The 22,206-nt window shown below is 43.9% G+C and overlaps 1 protein-coding gene across 3 annotated transcripts in view; it reads right to left on the bottom strand.

Annotated features, from left to right (window-relative positions):
* Positions 1 to 22,206, bottom strand: part of PIK3R6 (phosphoinositide-3-kinase regulatory subunit 6) — a 521,088-nt gene that overhangs the window by 300,219 nt on the left and 198,663 nt on the right. The gene's annotated exons all lie outside the window — the stretch shown is intronic.

The raw sequence follows: 22,206 nt of genomic DNA, 5'->3' as shown, positions 1-22,206 counted from the left end.
TTTGCACGATACTCGATTCGGGCTCTACTGGTATGGTAGATGGCAACTTTTAAGCAGATCTAATGTTTAAGGAGGTGTCGCCAAATGCATATTCATGACTATGCATCGTTCTTAGCGTTGCAAGCGGCTAAATACTGTATATTATGCTATAATTGTAAAGACGGACTAAAATGCAATATGACTTAATCCAATTTGAGCTTTATTCGGATATGAATATATCCATAAAAGCACAAGTCAAGTAGCAGCAGAGAAATACACTAAACAATAAAAATGCATTTACAATAAAAACAGCAGCGTCATAAAAAAGGTAGAAAATTCCCAATAGGGACATGTAAACACAGATGAAGTAGCAGCATGAAATACACTGAACTGTTAGTAAACAATCAAATAAATGACAGTCCCGCTACATAATACAGAACCAAAAGATAAAATTACACATAAATGCCATCTCAACAAGTGTAATATTTAACAGTTTGGGGCGGCAATCCTGATACTTTAACCATAATCATAAATTTACAAATTAGTACGCTTAATGGAAACGGCATTCAATGGGTGCCCATTGAGGCGCGTGCACGAACCGCTGCCTTCAAAAAGGATCCCACACGAAAAATTAAATCATCTCCTTCCAGCTCGAGAATTTTCATGTAGGCTACCTTATAGTCAACTATGGTAATGTTCTTAAAAAATTGAATCAAAAACCAATTGGTATATTTTTGATAGAAATTACAGAAAAATAAAAAATGCAACGTAGATTGGTTACTATGATTATTGCAGGGACGTTGCATATGGTCAAGATTAGCATTGTACCCTAATGGGAAGTAAAGTAAACATTTTGAAGTGTCTGCCCTTAAGCGGAAGAGCAATCCTCTCTCCCAACGACCTATGGTTTTTAAAAGGCTCCTTTGCATATCTTATGTTTCTATACTGTGGATACAGAGCCTCCCGAAGGGATTTTTTATTTATGTGTGCTCTATATCAGTTGGTTTTAAAAAGATATGTTCAAGATTCACGCTGTTTAAACTCTCCCTCACAGTGGCAAGCCAGGGTATGTCCCTCCACTTTTCACATTTGAGGCAATCTATTATTACATCTCTAGTGAGAGTAGCCGCCGGGTTTTTCCAGATTGATAGCCAAAACATAGCTGGGCGAGCCCTGATATAGTCCTCAATGTATGTCGATTTCAGTTTGTTATGGCAAACATACTGTGAAGAGGAGATCAGGGCCCCCAGACGTTTACGGCAAAATCTATTTGCCTAAACCTGGATGCTACTACCCTTAGTGAAACTCCAAACTTCAGCGCCATATGTTGCGGTGGGAATACACTGTAATGTAAAAATTTTAATGATAGCTAAAATCACCTCTACCCTTTTTTCGGTTGAGGGAGGCATAGTATTGAATTAATGGCTTTTGAAAACTTGCTCCTACTATGTGCAACGTAATCAGCCCAGGAATCATTAGCTGCAAATACCAACCCCAAATAGGGAAAAGTGCAGGTGCTGTGTAAAAGTTCAGAGCCTATAGCGATTGTATTGATAAGATGCTTTTTTGGGCCACAGGTCATTAAAAAAATATTTTTTTTAAATTGGTACAAAGATCTAAACCAGCCATAAGATCTACAAATCCCGAACTAAAGTGCGTAGTGCATTGGGTGTGCAGCCCATAAGGACCACATCATCAGCGTACAGCGGGTGGGAGGGGTGGGGGGGAGAGTATGTGGCCATTAATTCTGGGAACATCATCTGTAAGTTTAATCAAAGAGTTGTGGAGGCAGTTAATATATAGGATAAAGAGGAGAGGGGCCAGGACACACCCCTGCCTGACCCCTCTACCAATATTGATTTCCCCTGAAACCTCCCCGCTTTTGTTGATCTGCACCCGAGCTTTTAGGTCCCTATGTAAATAAGCTAAAAATGGACAAACTTCATCCAACACATAATTTAGAAGAATCAACCATAAGCGTGACTTGTTGACATAGTCAAAGGCCGAGGTAAGATCCATAAAAGCCAAATAAATAGGGGATTTTCTGAGCTATGGTATATTTTCTGGTAATCAAATTAAGGTTTAGGCACTGTTCAAATGTGCCAACTTTGCTTCTAAAACCTAACTGACAAGAATTTAAAATGTGTTCTCCCTCAGTCCATGACCTAATCTTGTTAAATAGGATCCTCCAGAGAATTTTCAAAGTATTATTAATCAGGGAGATCGGTCTATAGCAACTTGGGTTAGATATATCACCTTTTTTTTAAATCGGAACGATGATGCTGGTAGACCATGTACTCGGGATCGTAGCATTGGTTAAGTTGTTAAAAACATTTAATAGAAGGGGCGCCCAAAACTCCGGTTTGTATTTGATGAGGTCAATAGGGAGCCCGTCAGGACCAGGAGCTTTGTTGCCCAAACTTTGATAAATGACATCCTCTACCTCTAGCAAAGATATCTGAATCTTAGAAGCAATTTGATGGTTGTAGAGGTACTAGTCTTGTGATGGGGCTGAATAGAATATGACTTAATATATACGCATGATGTTGAAATTGCTGCATAAAAATCAATAAAATCTGGTTTAAAAAAATAAAAGAAGAACTAGTTCAACGTTGGTCACCAAGCATTGGTGCGGCACTAGGGGCTCCTTCCTTTGAGGTGTATTTACTGTATTTACTGGTGGCACAGCTTCAGTGGCTATCACGTTGGACAGCAGGGCGCCATCTGGGGAAATCAGCTCAGAAGCTGGACCTCTGCTGTTACCGTCACTTCGCCATCTACTCCTGCCAGGAGCTGGACCCGATTTGACATACCCACTCCAGGTAGCCGTAGCTCGTACCTGTATGCTACGACTTCATCGTATGTCCCAAGGAACTCCACTCTACATCCCCCTGTTACCTTCAGTCGGCCTACGTCGGGGCAGAGGATATTACACAGCTCAAGTCATGAAAACCTGAACGGACCACTAGCTCCTCGAGAAGGAGTCCCTGTTGCGGACTGTCAACTTCTCCCACGAGGACAATTCCTCCTCCACAAACAAATCATCTCAGACTGCCGCCAACTCAAGGACCTATCTGAAGGGGACCCAGCTACACACCCTGTACTTCACACGATACTCCGCATGGGCCCAAGACGCCACTTAATCACCTGGTTATACAAAGCCATACAAGAACTCATGGCCACATCACTTCCTCCACAGCAACACAAGTGGGAGGAGGAGCTTGGCCATTACATGACAAAGAATGGGAATACACCCTAGAATATCCAAAGAAAGTCTCCTCAAACTCGCGGTTTCAAAACATACAATTCTTCATTCTGCACCGCGGATACCTAACACTAGCACTTCTCCAGCGTTTTTATCCTGGAACACAGTTCCTATGCCCATGATGTCAGGCCCCAAACGCAACATTTCAGCATATGTTGCAGAACTGCCCCACTTTACAACCCTACTGGAACTCAGTCCATAACACGCTACGGGAGGTCACAGGGCTCTCTGGCATCAACACATGGGAGGCCGGCACACTGGAGGTGTCCCGACGTGGAAAACAATGCAAGCTCCAGACACGGTTTGCATCGCAGGCTATCCTACTAGCAAAGCGAGGGATCACTATGCACTGGCGAGCTCCGGCAGGCCCCCGTTGGCAGCCTGGACAGGAGAGGTCAGCAAAAGGGCAGACAAGAGGAGGACACGATCAGGCACGAAGGGGTGTGGGGAGTGCGCCGGCACCGCATTTCCACAGAATGGGACACACTTCTTCAGCACTTCTGACAATACATGGTAGAAGCCCAACTGCCTTTGGCGTTGCCAGCCCCGACGGGATCCCCCTACCGAGGTCCCCAGAAGGGGCCCTGAAACCACAGGGCCCCGCACACACTATGGATGCATGCACGCCCCATCAACCCCCACAGGGACAGATCCACCCCACAACATGCCTGATCCCGTAAAGCCCACAGCATACCCACCAGCACCAAGTACACCCACATCCTCACTCCCAACCACCTATCCCTGATTCGATCCCATGTTAGTCAGTAGTGGACTACACTGGCAGCACCACAAACTGGACATATTACAGGAAGAACAATCCCTTCTGGGGCGCAATAAGTCACACTTCAGCACTCCCAGATCCTATCTTACTTTCAGCTTACATGTTCCCTAGCCTGTAACTTTGCCTTCAACTCTGTGTCACGTTTTGTTTAGCAACATGCATGTAATTCTGATGTATAACAATTTGTGATGATCCTGCAATTTGAAAAATCCAATAAAATGGTTTATAAAAAAATAAATAAAATCAAGCATTAGTGCAACAACATGTGTAATTGTTGCAATGGTCACAACTAGTTTACATTTGTATCTGATTTGTTTTTTACTCGAAATTGAGCAAAACCAAACTATGCCTTCAGCACTACAAAAGCTGCAAGAAAATGACTTAAGAATGCTCTTTCCACCACTCAGGGCCGGACTAGGAACTACAACCGGCCCTGGCAAAGTGCTCGGCCGACCCCCCCACCACCGGGGGGAGGGGATTAGGGGTTGCCGCCAAACCGTTTGACAGGGACGGTTTTCGGCCGATTTTGTTAAAGGGCCGATTTTGCAGTTATGCTGCAAAAACGGCCCTGTAACAAAAACGGCACCCAGGGGGCCAAAACCAGCCCACACCCGTGCGCCCACCGGGGGATTGCCCGGTGCCCGCTACATCCAGTCCGGCCCTGCCACCACTCTTGGGACCGGGCCTCCAAAAAACAGTCCTCCGCCAGTACCTAAAAAAAAAAAAAAGACATAATGTTCCCGACCTCAGAGTGAGTCCAGATCACTGAGGCATACAACTCTAGAGAGAGGGAAAAGAGGGCCTGGACTCCGTGACCTGGTTCTAGATAGCTCCAAGAAAAAAACCCGTCACTCAGTCTCACCAGGTAAGGGGAGGATATGATCTGCAGGACCGGCTGACTCTACTGGCATCGGCTCACTCGGTTCAAAGCCTCCACGGCAGAGGTCTATGACCTTTCAATCGAAAGTGCAAATCTTAACCAACCCTCCCACACACGATGCCTCTCACACAGAGCAGATCTACAGACGCAGCGTCTGTGATGTCGTTGTCAACTTCAAAGGGTGTGGTTACATTAGTTAAAATCAGGATCAAAAGAAACCCGCTCAACACGGTTTGAAGAGTCACGTGATGTCAGTGAATGAGATGTACCCTACAGAAAAGAGACAGAGAACGCTGTTGGGGAAACTACTGAAGGCTTATGGGCCGGAAATGGTATGAACATGTCCTGAGAAAAGTCTGTATGAATGAAGTGGTCTCTACTACTCCCTGTGATAGATACTAACTGAAGAGAGATTCCAGCATCGTGGAAATAAAAAGAAGCTACACTCACTGACAAGCAGTGCTTAATTTGAGCCAGTGGTTGCAGGTAAGGTCCACTGTCACTCATTTGTCAAGACCAGCACTTATTTTTACTCATCAGACTTTGACCCAGAGCAAGAAAGTGAAAGCAAGTAGTGGTAATGCATCTGTTTCGTCTGTGTGATGGAATAATGAGTTGTTATCAATCACTGTCAGGACGAAGGAAAGAGCTCCCCGACAGGTATCACAAGAGTGAAGAGGATGTGGCGCACCAGCCTGAGTTGGTGAATCAAGATCGGATGATCCCGGTTCGTGTCTCAGTGGCGCAACATCCTGTGATTCTGGGCAAATCACTTAATCTCTCCCTGTGATAAATTACGCTCTGTAAATCTTCGGCAAGGCAAAATAGCAGAAAGAGGCAACATTTTATGAAAAATAGTTCCACCAAATGAGATGTTAACAGTATTTTGGCTACGGGAAATGCATAAGAGAAGCAGAGTAGGAACAAGCATTGGTAAATGCATGAAAATATGCTACAGCCAAAGGAAATGGAGGAAAAATAAGTGGCAAGCAGAGAAACCAATGAAAAGCCAGGAAAGCGGGGGGGGGGGGGGGAGAGTTGTAAGCCCCATTAAAGATTTATATAAAAAACAATAGATTTCACAACCACAGCTCAAGCGCTGTGCAGGCGAAACCTAAAAAACAACAACCACCATTGACATCTATTTCGGGGGGGGGGGGTGCACAGAAAAATCTGGGCACCCTTCACATGGGTTCTTAGTCTGCAAAAACGTTTTCTCTGATCAGTTGCAGTGAGGAGTGTGCAGAATTCAGAATACACAAAAGGGAGATGGACACTCCCCCACGGGCACATGCGATTCACACTCAGAGTACGAGGGCCCTAAATGTTCAAAGCGTAATTTAAGATCATGTGAGAACGATTGGTGTCTGAGACACCATGGGGATGAGAGGGCACCCATCTAGTTTTGGATGGAAAAAAAGAGGATGCATAATTTGTACCCACATTGAGTGGTCCCATCAGAAGGTGGCCTCTGCACAGGCACAGATGCAGCGGTCAAGAGCAGACGTGCGGACAGGCACTCCAAGAGAGAAAACTCTGCCTGCAACATCAGCGTCAAAAGTCACACAAATTTCAAGTGTCAGAGGCGAGATTAAACCTGAAGTGTAGGGACGAGAGAGTGAGGCAGAAGGAGCAATGCGGTTTGACATAATCCCACAGTAAAGGAAGGCTTATTGGCTGCTCAACTCCGCAGTTGACTAGACATCCTATCAGGCCGCAGCCTCAATCATGTGAGAGGTTTTGTGATATTACACTACCTAATAATGCATGATTGTTAATACCAGCTTCTTCGACAGCACTTGAACATAATTTCATTGGGTGAATATATTTTTACTAAGGTGTCAAACATGGTGCATTGCTTCCAGGTTGCTCCGTACTTTCTATCGAACTAAGACAGTTTATTTTTGCAAGAAGCTCATTGCATTATCACACTTTTTTACAAGCTAAAAGCTAAGACGGGCTGCAGGTGTGCTTACTGCAGCAAAGAACAAAGTGATGGAAGGAATATGTGAATTAATCTCAGCCAGCAGCGATCACTCAGGTCAGCATTACCTAGTTTTTCATCCACTGTGCCATTCTAGACAAAGACCAGCGCTATGCAAATAAGTTTTGGCATTGGTCCAATCCAGAACTACCAAGCCAGGTCACCTTCCAACACTTTCTGCTTACACTTCTGTTTGGGGGCAAAGGGGAGTGTTTGACTTAAGTGATAAAAACGAAATGCAGTGTTTTTTTTCAATCCAGGTATACACTTTGTAAATCTATGTAATGTTATGTTAATTTGGAATTTATAAAGCGCGCAGCTACTCCCAGGAGTGTCTCGGCGCTTAGCAAAAAGACCACGTAACAGAAACAGAAAAACCCCCATGGCAGAGACAGCGAAAACATATTTATATTTGAAAAAGCCATGTTTTCAGTTTTTTCCTAAAGGAGAGAAGGTCCTGGACTTGTCTAAGAGACAGGGGAAGGCCATTCCACAGGCGGGAGGCCAGCACTTGAAAAGATCTTCCTCCAACTCGGGAGAGTGAGAATTTAGGAACAGGAATCAAAAGCAGAGCCGAAGATCTCAAAGTACGTTGGGGAATGTAGTGGGGAAATCTTTGTCCAAGGTAAGGAACTTCAATCTGATGAAAAGCTTTAAACACCAAAATCATAGCTTTAAAATGGATTCTTTTCTGGACCGGGAGCCAGTGCAAAGAAGACAAGAGAGGGGACGTGCGAGTCCTGGGACATACCAGAAAAATGGCTCTAGCAGCCATATTCTGGATCACCTGCAGTCGAGCACGTAGATAGCCAGGTAGTCCCAGGTATAGAGAGTTAACATAGTCCAGCCTAGAAATCACCAAGGCCTGGACAACCATTTTCCTATGAGAGACTGAGAGCAGGGGGAGAAAACTCCTCAACATTCTTAAAACCCCAAAGCAAGTCCCTGCCACAGATTGGATCTGAGCCTTCATAGAAAGAGTGGCGTCCAATCAGACTCCAAGATTCTTAACCATGGCCACAGGTGAGGTGGGGGGTGGAGGGGCGGAAAGACATATCCTGCAGCCACCAGTTATGCCATGCCTCACAAGGGCGAGAATCGAAAAAAATAATCTCAGACTTTTTCGAGTTACATTTCAATTGATTATCTTTCAGCCACGAGAAAACCTCAGAGAGGCAAGAATTTATCGCATGACCCTCAAACTCAACTCCCTTTTCACAAGTAAACAACAATTGCATATCGTGTGCATACAATACGATTTTTGCCCCATGTTGTTCGGCAAGAAGAGCAATAGGGGCCATATATAAATTAAACAATGTTGGGCTCCAAATAGAGCCCTGAGGAACCCCGACATTCATAGGAGGAATGACAGCAGAAAAAGGGGGGGGGCCCATATAGTTTGTAGACGGTTATTAAGGAATAACCTAACCCATCTCAATACTGTGCCTCCAACGCCGCCCTCCACCAATCTTTGCACAAGTCGATTGTGTGGCACGGTGTCAAAGGCCGCGGAGAGGTCCAACAGTACCAGAACTGCGTTGCCTCTCCTATCCAGCGTGGCTTTTATGGTTTCCGCAACTTCTAAGAGCCGATTCGGTGCTGAAATTCGCCCTAAAACCCGACCTACTCGGGTGAAGAAGATGATTGGTCTCAATATAGTCAGTAATAACAGAGTTAACAAGACCTTGGAGAAAAAAGGGTGCAAGGATATGGGCCTGTAGTTACTGGCTACCTCTGGGTCAGCCGTAGGTTTTTTTTAGCAGTGGAGAATTCTCGCATGTGTCCAGCAGAGTAGCATATGTCCCTCCCGCAAGGCGTTGTTTAAAATCTAATTCACAGTAGGGTTAATCACTTCTGCAATAACGGACTATACCTTAGCGGGAAAGGGGTCTGCAGGAGAACCTGACTTCAAGGTCTTCATGAGAACCAGAGATTGGTCCATAGAAATATCAGGGAACAGCATAAGGGAGAACTCAGAGTGAGCAGCAGCAATAGGAGGCGACACTAAAACTGCTGCTGAGGCTAGCGACTGAGTTTCAAAAGAGTCCTGTATTTTCCTAATTTTATCGTGGAAAAAAGAGGCCATCATATTAGACCACTCACTCGTCTGTACCAACGGACATCTGATAGCTGTAGGCGATGAAAATGTTTTTGACAATGTTTTAGAGTTCTCTACTTTTATTGCCGGCCTGTACGATTTTAGCGGAGAAGAAAAGTTTCTTACCCTCGCAAACTTTCTGGTAATGGTTTCTCAAGGCAGCTTTAAAAATAGATTTGTCGTGAGCCATGTAATTTGCCTGCCATTTCCTTTCCAAGCTTTTACAGGCACTTTTACTTTTTTTAAGATCCTCCGTGTACCAAGGGGCCGAAGCTCGATTCATCTTAGCCACCCTTAAGGGTGAGCATGGATGAGCAACAACTTCCTACAGCTTAATGCAGGAAAAACAGAAATAATGCTATTCAAGGACGCAGTTACTAGCTGGGCCCCGAGCTGGTGGCCAGAAGAACTAGGCCTGCCCCCATCCCCAAAACTAGTGATCAAAAACCTAGGGGTCCTAATAGACAGCAAACTCAATCTGGACGAACACATAACTTCCAACAAACGAGCATGCTTCCATGCCCTTGGCCTACTCCGCAGAGTATTTCACTTTCTCCCCCCTTCCACTCGGAAAACTCTGGTACACGCTTTAGTACTCAGCCGTCTGGACTTCAGCAATGCTCTGCTAATCGCCGCAAAGGAGTCCTCCTTGATCAGCTTACAGGTGGTCCAGAACACAGCAGCTCGCCTGTTAGCATGTGCACCCTACCCAACCCCCTGTCTCCCCCTTCTCCGCAGGCTTCACTGGTTACCAATACGTAAAAGGATTCAGTTCAAAATCTGCTGTCTGGTGTTCAAAGGCCTTAATCAAATGGGACCAACATATCTGGCAGATAAACTAGTCAGATACACACCCTCACGTACCCTCCGTTCTCAAGGAAAAGGTCTCCTCACCATTCCAAGGATAAAACAAACCAGACTAGGAGGCAAAGCATTCTCTTATCTTGCCCCTCAATTGTGGAACCAGCTACCTCTGGATATTCGTCTCTGCACTAACTACCTGTCTTTTAGGAAAAAACTTAAAAATCACTCCTCTAAACACTCAGTCATCGCCTCTATCCGTCCTCAGCGCGGAGATACCCCATCAGGGGTGATTCATGCGCTCTACAAATGACATAAATACATAAATAAATAAGGTAGAGGGGGCAGTTCTAAGGTTCTGAGTTGAAGCCACTGCTCCAAAGAGTGCACATCCCTTTCAAGAGTCCCACTAAGTGGAATAGGATGAGAGTTCAAAGCACTCTGCATCGCCTCAGGAGTAATCAAATTAAAAGGCCTAAAACTGCTGGCGCGGATCTTCTCCTGCAAACGAGTCCTAACTAGTTCCCTGGGAACTCTGAAATTAATCAGACAATGGTCCGACCAGACTAAGGGGAGATGGGCCCCCACTTCGATCAGTTTGGAAGAGAAAATCTGTTCCAGTGTATGACCCTTTTCGTGAGTGGGAAAGTAGACAAAGAGGGTCAGATTAAGTATGTCCAGGGATTCGCGCAACTCAAGGGGCTCTGGTTCCAGTGGGTTATCCATGTGTATATTGAAATCCCCACGGGCCAGGCAATGACTATATTAAGCAGCTAAGGGGGGAATAATGTGACTGATAGACTCCAAAAACTTCCCAGCTGGTCCAGGCGGACGGTAGATAACCACCCCCGCTATGGACTGATAGGCTGAGACAGTTGAAAGGAAGCTCATGCTCTCAGCCCCCTCAATCTCCATAAGCACTAGGGGAACACAGCTGAAGGTACTTTTATAAATTAAGGCCAAACGCCCTCCACTCGCGTCGATCTTTCCTCAGAATCTGATAACCTGAGGGGATCGCACCAGCGATAGTGGGGTTGGAGGCCTCAGTCAGCCATGTTTCAGTTAGAAACATCAAGTCGGGGCTTGAGTCAGCTAACAGTTCATAAAGTTGGAGCTCATGTTTTTTGACTGAGCGTACGTTGAGCAAGGACGCCTTTATGTAAGTACCACCCCCTCCCTGCTGAGCTTTATGTTTAGCCGTCTTAGACATCACACAGCAGCTCCCTAGATTAGGGGAAACCTGCCAACTACAGTCCTTGCAAACGGCAGGCTCACTCAACAACGTAGGGAGGTGGGGCCTGCAACTCATACACCTACCGATATAGAGTAGACTGCCTCTGCCGTACATGATACATTTTGGGCGCTCTGCAATTAAGCCGGCAGCATTCCCAGCGCCGGACACCTCCAGGGCGCAGACGGGCTTGCACTAGGTGCGCATTCGGTGCGCCAGCGGGCGCACTCGCGCAGCGTCCCATTTTGTACCCAGTTTGCAAAACAACTAGACCGCGTCCGTCCCAAAAAGATGGCGGCGGCGGTAGAAAAAGCTTCCAATAATCAGGGTTCGATTCCCCCTCCCTCTCCAGCAACAATTCCCCGTTTAAAAAGCACACACAAGTTCAAGCAGGAAAACAGATTAATAAAACTCAGGAAGCGTTAAAATCACAAGAAATGCAATAAAACTTGTGCAAGAAAGCAAGAATAGCAGCAAGTATCTACAGAGGGATAGTGGGTCTGCTCTGTTACAGGATCGAGCGCACTCGTGCAACGTCCCATTTTGTACCCAGTTTGTAAAGCAACTAGACCGCGTCTGTCCCAAAAAGATGGCGGCAGCGGTAGAAAAAGCTTCCAATAATCCGGGTTGGATTTCCCCTCCCACCGTCTACACAACAGGAATAAATAGCAGTGATTGACCCTGCCTTGTCAGACTAATCCCGTTCCACTGCCCAGTTTGGTATCACTGCTTCGCCTACATGTATACGGTCACGTAATGTTTAAAGGCTGTGCGCCCTTTTCACTACCTCGTTTCAATATACGGATTTCATTTTCAGAGGAAGAAGTGCTAAACCTTGCCACACTAGTACGAGGAACAACACTGAGCTGGGTAAACAAATTAGAATACCAAAAGTGTACAATAGCCCTGGGATTCTTCCCACTGTGCAGCACGTTTTCTATTACACATGTGCTAAAATATGGGTGTTCAAGTAGCAAACACCCAAATACACCACAGTGCAGCAGATGCAGTGGCCTTGAGGTCCAGTGGTGAGAGAGGCACCCTGCTCCCCCAGAATGTTTTTCAAATAGCCAGCTAGTTATAAGTAAGTCCAAGTTTATTGTTTGCATTACGACCCAAGAATCCTTTACTGCATCATTGCAACTAACCCGAGAAAGAAGAGTGCTAACCACCTTATGTCATCACTGGTACTAAAAACACTCCTGGATTAATATTTTACATCAGTGTGCATGCCAGCACCTTTTTACTGATGTTTTGTGATGATAACATTGAATATCAAATGTTGACATGCATGTGATAAAAAGATGCCATTCTGGGCTAGGCAGAGCGCTATCTAGCGCACGCCGCCACTATGGCGGTCGTGCCAGTCCCCGAGGGGGAGAGTTGTGCACCACTCGATGACGCGGCACTACCCACCCCCTACCAGACATCCAATCGGGCATCGGCAGAGCCGTGAACCGGAAGCACTTCTAGTGCTTCCGGTTCACGCGATCAGCTAACGTGGGGCAGGCAGGTTTAGACCGGCTTGCCCCTTGCACCCTCATTAAAAGGGGGTAGCGGGAGCAGGAACAGTCGCTTGTTCCTCCCGCTGCACCGAGAAGGTTCCCGGGCCACCAGCGGCCCCTTAATTTGTTTCCCCACCCCATCCCCTAGGGCAGGCAGTTTAGAACGGGTATTAGAGTGTTATGAGGTTTTTTAAACAAAGTAAATGTGATGTGTGGTGTACAAAATGATCTGAAGTATAATTATGTGTTTTCGGTTACAGGTGATTTTTGACAATATGTTTTGTAATGTGAATTTCAGTACGATAACGTGGTATTATGTAAATAAAGTGTCCTAAAAAGCGGTGTTAATGTAGCATGGCATCACACACTACTAGGTCTAGGTTGCAAGAATTTGTCATATTTAATAGTGTGTCCTTGGTCAGCGGTAAGATCATGATTGGTAAGCCTAGTATTCGGCCCTTAGCGGCCAGCATCATGTAAATCCAGGGGCAGTGACAGCAGGTCAGTAGGCTGTCAGGGTGCGGGGGCCAGGGGAGTCACTCTTTCCAGTAGGCCTCTTTCCAGTAGGCCTGTGGCCACCCTCGCACGCCCATGTGCATCAGGGAGCCCCCGTTATGGAGTTTAAGGCTCAGTGCGTAGGGGGGGCCCCGGGGGAAGTATCCGTCCGATAAGCTGTACCCCCTATGCAAGCTTGCGCCGGTGGAGTAGTACTGTTTACCAAGATCTGGGGCTGCCCGTCATTGACCTTGACGTAGGCTCTAGAGGGGACACGCAGAAAGTAAAGTATATACATTGTTAGATTACGTTAGGAACTGAGTTGTATTAGATTAGAACATGTTAAAGGTTAGCCAAGTGACATCATGTATCTATCAATGTATCTGGACTTTCTGCGTATAGTGTAAAAAATGTAAATTAATAATGTTTTTTGTATGTAATAAATACGGCCAGGGGGTCACTCACCTTAATCTAAAACAGTGTGGTTTGAAATGCTTGCCTTGGGGGAGTGAGGGAGCCCCATTCAACCAAGGGAATATTGGGGGGTCTATGGTAAAAAGGGGACTAAGGCAGTACCAGGCCATATTGCAAGGCTGTATGTTTCTAAGGTTTTTATTCAAGGCATGTTTCATATAGCTGAAACGTTAGCCCCTTTCTGCAGCCATATTAGGTCTGCAGCATACACACTGCAAACGTAAGACATCCTATCTTCAGGAGCACAAAAGACTGAGACAATTGACCGAGATTCATCCTTGCCACAGCCTACATTCCCGAGCAGCTGGTGCATTAGCCCACTGAGTTGTCGCCGCCGCTAGCAATTCCAAATTTCTTCACGCAGTAGGCCAGAACTGGGTGATCTCTGACGGAGAAGGCGTGATCAGTGCACACACGTTTAGATTTTTTTTCTAAGAGGTATGTTTGCGATCCGTCTCAGCTAGCAAGGGTTCGAGTTTAAAGCACTGTAAATAAATCTTCTTTTCTGTTTTGATTGTGATCAAGTTGTGAAACACCATGCGGGCTTCTCTGAGCTAACTTCACAAAAAGCATTTCTACTAAGTGTTGAAAGGCGTGCACTTGAACTCCCCCACAGGCAGGCTAGAATTGTCCTCTCAGCACCACAGACTGCGCGGTCGGCATGAGTCACTCCTTTCATCGGATACCTGACTGCACCAGTGGCCGGTGCTTGTGTGCTCAGTGTTAGGCAACACCGAGCTGAGCTTTGAGGAAGTGCCTGCTGCTATCTCCGACGAGACGGTTATTCACACTAAATACAATAAAATGACTCCTGGCCATCAAATACGTATTTACATAATACAGGATTTACAACTATCTCTGATTTGTTGCGCATAATGTTCCGCTGCTGCCAATCTGGCGCCCTGGAGGCATTTCACTGGCCAATGCAACAATACCAATGTTATCAGCGTCGGAAGGATGGGATGCTGAGTTGGCCTGAAAATGTTTGATCATCTGACCTGCAGGCACACACAAATCACAACTGAACTTACAAAGATATTAAGAAATGGTTTAGGATGGTTTCTACATCAGAGAAAAAATATTGCAGTGGGTTAATGCAATTGACATAGAAATATGCACATATTTCTTTGGGGAGAAGGAGAAGAAATGATAAATGGACGACTCATCAAATAATTCCCAAAAAGCTGGACAACTTTTATTACAGCGCCACAAAGCGGCAAGTTTGCGCACCAAGCACTACTCAACGCACGTTATTGACACATTTCTCTTTCCATATCCCTGCATTTTTCACATCAAGTTTTGTCACTTTTATTTACCTCATTTCTGAATATGCTGAAGGTCATTTTATTTCCGAAGCACACTGATAAAATTAAACTATCACCCAAAAGCAAGTTTAAAAGCAATTAACAAATATGCATACCCCTATGCAGGCGCGCAACGCCCATTGGGCTCAAAGGGAATTACCCCGCCCCTCCCCAAACCCCGATATTTATATTACCTGTGATAAAAAAATACATTACTATGACAGATGACCTTGTAATCTATCCAATCACTCATTCAGATTATTGGACTGCATAAACTGCAAGCAGCATAAACTAGGATACGCTAGATGTTTCTCTTGTCAGCACTGCATTTAGTTGAAGATGGTGACACTCTCTGCCATGAGGTAAGAGATTTGTGGCTATTGTGCTTGTCAGAATTGTCCCCTGAAGGGCAGGCCTCACATCTTGCCATGCACCAAAATTGGGAGAAGTTGTTGGGTAATAAGATGAACCACACGCTGGAAAGGTTTTAAGAATGGCGACAGGCAGCTCATCCTTAGGGTCTGCGAGAACCACCAAAGCCTTACTATATCACACAGCCATAGAGTTCTATATATCTGACCCTACGACAGAGACAAAGATTTGGAAGCGGTTAAACCTTTCAAAGAAAAGAGTAGGGGAGAAATCAAAGAAAGGGAAAGGTAGATCCCCATCATTCCTCCACCCAGGCTTCTGTGGGCCCACCCAGCCTTCTGGCCAGCGAGTCTCACATCCTATACGTGGAAACAACAGACCAATAAAGAGGTTTCCACCAGTTCCAATTTCACTGCAAACCGCAAGAAAACTACAATGACAATTCTTTGTAGGAATTACAGCAAAAGCCATGCATGTGCCAATGGCAGAAGGGCTACATGGTTCTAGTAAACATACTTTCCGATTCACAATAAAGAGCGCCTGAGAGTTATATTTGATCTGTGGGCACTCAAAATGTATGAAAAAAGAAAAGTCAGTATGTTGTCCTGGGAGAAAATGGTATCAGCGTTGCAGCAAGGAGGCTTGTAGTCTCTCAAGAACTTTAGGATATTTATTTTATTATTCTCATTCGTCTTTAGGACGTGTTGTCTAGTCTCGTACATCGAACATTAGATGCTAATATAAGCCATGTGTTCCTCAAAAAATAAAAAATAAACTGATTGGTTGACGATGAAACCGAACAAAACAATCTGATTGACAGGTTGGGGGTTAGTAAGAAATTCTGTGAGGTGGGGGTACTTTTTAGGTAATTACTATATGTTTTTTTATATAATGAAGAATGGAATTAAAAACTAACTAACGACTGGCCTGCTGAGGTGGAGACCGTGCAAACAAATGTTCGGTAAATCATCCGCTCCTTCATATGCGAAGTACAACGGAGCATGGAAAGCAAGTTAGGGAGTAGATACAGTTATCTCACCTACCTTCCTCCATGAGCTGTATGCGCTTTAGGGAGAGAGCTGATGGAGCCAGCTCATTGCATTTCTGTGCCACAGACCCATACCAGCTTAGCTTGTTATTTAGGGTTACTTTATCAGGTTTGCCTTCACGATAAGTCTAGTCCTGGAGAAGTAAGCATTAAGTAGAGGGCCAATATTTATTTGATTCATTGGTAATACATGATTGAGGTCCCACCGGGAAGACAACTCTGAGTACATGGGTATTTAATTCGATTTGTATAGTTCCTTCTTATCGATTTAATATTTCAGCTCTCAAAGAGAATGTGGGAACGAAATATTGCTTTGTAAATGGATATTCACATAATTTTCACTCATCAATGCTTCAATGCTATAATAATGGGTGATTTTATGCTATATGAGTGCCACAATGAAGTACAGAAAAAAGTAATGGATGGAATGCTTGAATTAATCTGCCACTAGGAATCGCTCGAGCCAACATCCCATTTATTGGTTATTTTGCACACCATGCAATCTCAGTTTGAACCCAGCCATATCCAAATCAGTTGCGACTCTGCTCCAGTGGTAACAGTCCATCCCAAAATGCCAGGCCAGGTCCTGCTGTATAAGTGCCATACAGTAATAACACAAGAACCTTGATTTAGCATGCTGAAAAGAAGAGTTATTGTGATGAGAACCAGCCTCTTTCAATTAACGCCTAAACTCAAAAATGCCTAAATGCAAGATTTGGATATCAAATTTAAAGAGGATCTCATGGAATTAACTAGGGAATTTAAAAAGCAAATTACATTATATGATGTGATACATAGATCTCATTATCTTATTTTAGGGAAATTGTGCTAAAATCCATCATTTTGCCACCATTTTAAAGAGGATAAACTCAAACTACCTTTAGAGAAAGTGAAGAATGATTGGCAAATTACTGAAGTACTGGAATATTTAATTAGTGGCCCTTTAACACTTAGGGATTTTTAGACTCTTTATGGGATAACTGAGCTGTGAAATTCACCACTTGCCACTATATTTGCAACATCTTTACAGAAGGTGAATCCCCTGAGTACGCCAAATGCAAAGTCAGACTCGCATGCTTTGCTCATCCACATGATCCTGTTTGAAGCGAATATTCCTGCCCTACACTTTAAAAGTAGATTAGCATCTTTGCTTGCAGGCAGGTCTGGTGCAAGAACTAAGGGCTGTACTCTATAAAAACAGTGGCAGCAAGAGATTGCAGTCGCAGAAATAGGTAGGGCTCTCCTAATAAAAAAAATCTACGTTATGGCACTAGATAAAAAAACATAGAGCCTCATTTAGCGTTTGAGAGGTGGGAGGAGCGCCACAAATCATCAACCATCGTGCCCCACCAAACACTAGGTTCCCTGCTCTATTCAAAGTTGTGGGACCTGCTGAGTTACTGTCAAAGCCTTCGCCGCCTCCGCTGATCATAAGCTGAGACCAACGAAGTTCAGTCACCACAATACCTCTGGGTCATATTTACAGTCGCTCTACCCTATTAAGGGCAGAGCAACAGCATCTCATTTTTTCTGCCAGTCAGGCATAGCATAGCAGACGCGGACAGAGAAAATGCAGAATGTACCCTGCACACAGAAAGAAAAACTCCCGCTTTGAGAATTTGTTTTTTGTGAACAAGTTTGCTGAACAGGTGCTTTAAACCTGCCAGCCACTAGACCAGTGATACTGATACTCCAAGTATACGGCCCGTGGGCCGCATGCGGCCCTCCTGGCCTTTGCATGCAGCTCTTATCAAAAGCAGCACTGGACTGCTGTTAACTCGACTCTGCACTAACATCAAAAAGATGTTCAATAAACAGCCAAGCGTTTGTTTAAAAGTTAATTGACATTAAAGAAAAGAAGTAACTAGGATGTCCTGCACCACTTAAACTTAAGAAAACCTTCACTTTTAAAGACCTCTTGTAGCAAAAGTGTAAAAATATGATAAAGTATCTTCAGAATTAAAAAAGTGTATTTCATTAACATGTAGAACCGTTTTACCGCAGTACATACGATTATCAGTGCACTGAGAAGTATTTTTTGTTTTTTAAAGTGATTGTTTTCAAACAAGGATTTAGAAACATTTCTTCATCTGCTCCCTCTCCCATCCCCCCCTCCCCCCCCCCCCCATGGCAAAAATGACAATATTGAACTAAGAGACTCAGTTGCTATGGGTTCCTATCATACACGAAAAACTGGTTTATTAAATGAAAAACAGGAGAAGGTTTTTACAGCGCGTGTCCTGAAATCATATATTTCAATGTCCTCTTATATGTGATAGCGAAGAAAAAGAGGGAAAGTGAAATAAAAAAATTGCCTAGGACAACACGATTTGGTCAAAGGGAGAACCTGGGATTAATCCCAGGTCACTAGAAGTATATTTTTCGTTTCCTTTACACCCACCTTACCACCAGCCCCTCCTCTCACCCCCCCCCCGCAACCCCATCCCCCTCAGCAACTGACCGCCACCCTGTTGGCATCAATGCAGTCCTCGGTCACATCACAGACCAAACCTTTTGGCCCCTGGCAAATGTTTGTGAGGTCCTATTCACTAGACGAACCTTCAGTGCTGTAAAGAGAGCTGCTGTGGAGGCAGCAAAGGAATCCTCACCAGATGAAGGTCTCTAAATAATGACGATGCGGGGGGTCGTGACCTCTGCATCCCTGACGCACTGGTGGGCTGTCTGCCTGCTTCAAAATGAGACCAGAGGCCTGATTTACCCCACTATCTAAATCCAAAGCACAGGCTCTCCTTGCAGCTGGAGTAGTCGCTCGTTTGTGATGTACTAAAGCCAACACAGAAAGACTAACAATTACATCACAGTGGGAAAACTGCCAAGCCAGTGCATAAAAGCAGACTATGGAATGATCAGTGGCACCTGAATCTCGTGCATACAGGAAACCAGTGACATCATTAATGAGTGACAGTACAGCCAGCAGCTTGCTCAGGAAGGCAAAGAATTACATGATCAGTGTTCAACAGATAACTGTGGAGCTAATGCACAGGGAAAACATTGCATTCACCCTAGGTGAAGGTGTACTCTAAAGCTACTACAGAAAGGCAACCAATGAAATCAACCTGCAAGAGTAAGCTCTACCTCCCGTACATATAATCAATATGGGGGCTTGTTCCTAAGTGACAGTGCAGACATCTAAGAATGACAACACGCAACAGTGTATTTTAAAGAGAAGGCAGAAAGGCAAATAATGACATCATCAACATGCGACAATGTACTCTCAATCTAACACAAGAAGGCAGACAATTCTCTGCGTGTGGCAGTGTGATCTGAGCCAATGAAGAAAGGCAAAATAGGACATCCATGTCTGAGCTCTCAAGCTGAAATGAGAAAGAGCAGTACTATCTTCACTCTGAAACGCTCTAAGCTAGCGCTTCAAAATCATCATTGTGACACTGTGTGCTACTGTACTGGCACAAATGAAGAAAGGGACACATAATATTACCATTGTGAAACAGTGTTCTTGAAGCAATACAGCAAGGCAAACAAAGGCACCGTCATTGTCAGACTGAGCAGCGAGGCAAATTTTAAATGCTAAACGTTGATAGAGCGTGAATCTTTAAAAACATACACATGATCAAGCAAATTGAAAACGCAAATTTGGAAATTACAAGTTGCACACATTAGATAGAAAACATAATTAAAAGAGAATTTTACAGAAGTAGAAGCACTGTAAAACATAAGAGATAAGTATCCATGTAAATTTATACATTTACATACAATGCGTGTATGGAGCAAAACATGGCTTAGTGTCACTGAAGAATGCTATGAAAAATAACGAGGTAGAAAATGTGGTGGTGTTGATACTAAACTACATTCTAGAAGCTTGTAATTTTAGAATATATTAGAAATGATATATATTATGAAAATTATTAAACACATTTTATATCTTGAAATTAGAAAAACGTGAGATTGAATGTAATTGATGACATTTGGAGTAATCAAGCATACCTAAGCATAAGTAATGCACTATGATCATAGTACATGAATATTAATACAGATTAATAAGAATTATTATAAATTTATATCATTTGAGGGATGATAGCAAATGCATTAGCTGAAGTAAATGTGAAGTCAATTTAAAGACTTTGTGTTAGAACATGTCTACTTGTGACCTTTGTTCTACAGTTTTAACAATAGTTTAGTGATTATGAATAATGTTGCCTTTTTGTATTACAACTACACATTTTGTGTTTTCTGCATAATTCCATTCCCACTGGAATGGCAAAACCATGAACTGAGTTACCCAAGACGCTGTATGTTGCTATTATGTTTCTTTTGGACAGCCGATGTGGACCTGTGAATCTTTCCATTCTCATTGCAAACATGAGAAACTTTGCAGGTGTTTCTATTCGTTAGATGACTCAATGTACATCCGGGACTGGTGATGGTCTTTCGATGGTGGTATGACACCACTTGACAAGGACATTTCATTATGAACTAATAAAAGAAGAAACCCCGCACCGCTCAAATAATTTTTGTTGGGGCGCACATGCACTCAATTTATTTAGCCTATAGGTTACGGCACATTCAATTTTGCTTTCCATTGGGGCACAGTGCACTCTAGTCTTACATTTATTTCCTATTCTGACTCAACTTTGAGGATATTTTGACTTATTATTTCCTTTGGGTTATGTATGGCTCGATGCTACAGTCGGTAGCAGATGGACTCAGAACCTTTCTTGAAGAACTTGAACTCAAACTAGAGCTTTCCTTTTGTTAGCTTTATTGGACAATGCCCTTAGAGACTTTTAAACCATCCAGTAGATTATTACTGTTATACTGTCTCTGTAAGGGGTCTTGAGCTATTTCTGCACAAATGCGGAGAGCGCTTACTAAAACTTATATTTCTAACTGAAATGCTAAAGAAATTGCTTATATTAATTCATTTTGATTCTTTAACACAAAAACTTCAAACTTTAAATTTGACTGCAACATTCTTTATGTCTATGTTTCTTCATTGAAACAGTGCAATTGGGTGGGATTCGGATCTAAGCTCAAGAAGAGAGCATGTCTTTGGGATGTGGATCAGGAGTTAAAGATATTGATTGGCAAGAGAATTTACTCTAATTGTAGGAGCGCCCAGTGCAGTAAGGGTGAACAGAGAAAATAAAATATTTCTGTTGCATGAAATGCCACATTATACAGAGAGAGGAATATAAAATGCTCCAACAAATCAACGGCAACAGAATTAATATGCATCACACGTTAAGAGTTAAACGGAGAATGAAGAAAGGCAACCAATTACATCAATTCATTGTGTCACACTGAAACCAGAAATGGATAAAGTCTAGGATAACCAGATTACTTCATTTTACCAACATCATGTTCCTAAGAGTACATGCAGGAGTCTGTGGCCAGTGGAAGGACACTGTCCACAGACAGGAAGCTGTACTTGGTCCATGCTCCACGACAAGGATAAAGACACAAAGCCCGGGAAGAAGAGGTGCTTACCAACGGAAGCAAGGAAACAAGAGTGATGGTAAGTAATGGGGGAAATCTAAGCCCCTTTAAAAAGTTTTTTCTGTACAAGAAATTTCACAAGCACAGCGCAAGAGCTGTCCAGGTGAAAGCGAAAAAAGGGTAAGAGTAGGGGTGGGATCGGCTCCCAACTATAGTTTAAGGAAAATAAACGTGAATCCTGAAAGAAACCAGAAATCTTTACGTATCAATGATGACAAATTATAGATGGTTACATTGAGAAGTAGTAGAGTGTATGAATCGTACATATCTGACACATACCATCCTGTAGTAGGATTCATTGAATCAGTTCATAACAGTGGTTACCCCCAGGTCCCTCCGTCCTCGACACCGTCAGTGACAAATGAGATTTACTATCTCAATGACAGACAAAAGAACGAAGGAATGCTGGACCTACCCCTCCCCCTCCCACTGGGAGTACTTAAGGAGTACCGTCCCAGCATTCCTCCTGTTCTTTTTTCTGTCTTACTGACAGTGTGGACGCGGCAGGAGC

The sequence above is a fragment of the Triturus cristatus genome, chromosome 7, assembly GCF_964204655.1.
Source record: "Triturus cristatus chromosome 7, aTriCri1.1, whole genome shotgun sequence".
Taxonomy (NCBI): domain Eukaryota; kingdom Metazoa; phylum Chordata; class Amphibia; order Caudata; family Salamandridae; genus Triturus; species Triturus cristatus.
Note: the sequence above shows the minus strand (reverse complement) of the source record. Positions and strands in the feature narration are given on the sequence as shown.